Source organism: Arachis duranensis, chromosome 9, assembly GCF_000817695.3.
Source record: "Arachis duranensis cultivar V14167 chromosome 9, aradu.V14167.gnm2.J7QH, whole genome shotgun sequence".
Lineage (NCBI taxonomy): Eukaryota > Viridiplantae > Streptophyta > Magnoliopsida > Fabales > Fabaceae > Arachis > Arachis duranensis.
In genome coordinates, this window is record NC_029780.3 from 84155570 (window position 1) to 84156423 (window position 854).

An 854-nucleotide genomic window follows, 5' to 3' on the forward strand; every position below is an offset into this window, starting at 1 on the left:
AAAAAAGATTATTGCCTCTTTATTCTCCAAATCTACTATTTTATTCATGTTTGATGATGATGGGAGAAATAAATTATAACTTAATTGGAAATAAAACCAAAATAGATATGCAAATTACTACTACTCCTATATAACTTCTAAGGTAAAATCCTATAATAATACTATCACAGAGTTAAAGCTAGAATTAGAACTTAACAACCTGTATTTTGGGAAGTGGATGTTCCTCTAGTCTGTAGGGTGCCTCCAAGAATTAATTTCTGACGCTTTAGCTCCCTTAAGTTCACATCCTTGCTCTTCTTGTTCCCTTAGGTGCCATGATCTTAATGAGTTTTAGCTCAGTGATCATGGCAAATCACACCAAACTTAGAGGTTTGCTTGTCCTCAAGCAAAAGAAAGAAAAGGAGAGGAATAGAAGGAGAGGCGGTTTCGAAAAAAAGATAAGATGAGTTGAGAAGGATATGAGAAGAAATTAAAAAGATTTGAAAAAGAATTGGATTGGAAAAAGATTTGTGTTTATGAATTAAGATACATTTGATATTTTTGAAAAAGGGATTTTAGAAATTAAGGTTTTTAGAAATTAGGATTAAAATTCTTGGAATTGAAGGATGATATTTTGAAACATGTTTATGCAAGAAATCATGAATTGAAACATAAAAATTAGAAAATTTGTGAAGAAAAACGAATTTTACCTCCTCCCCACCATCCTGGCGTTAAACGCCCAAACGATGCATGTTTTGGGCGTTTAACGCCCAATTGTTGCTTCTCCTGGGTGTTCAACGCCCAGCTGATGCTTCTTTCTGGCGTTGAACGCCAGGAAGTCCTTTGTCACTGGGCATTTTTCTGAACGCCCAGGA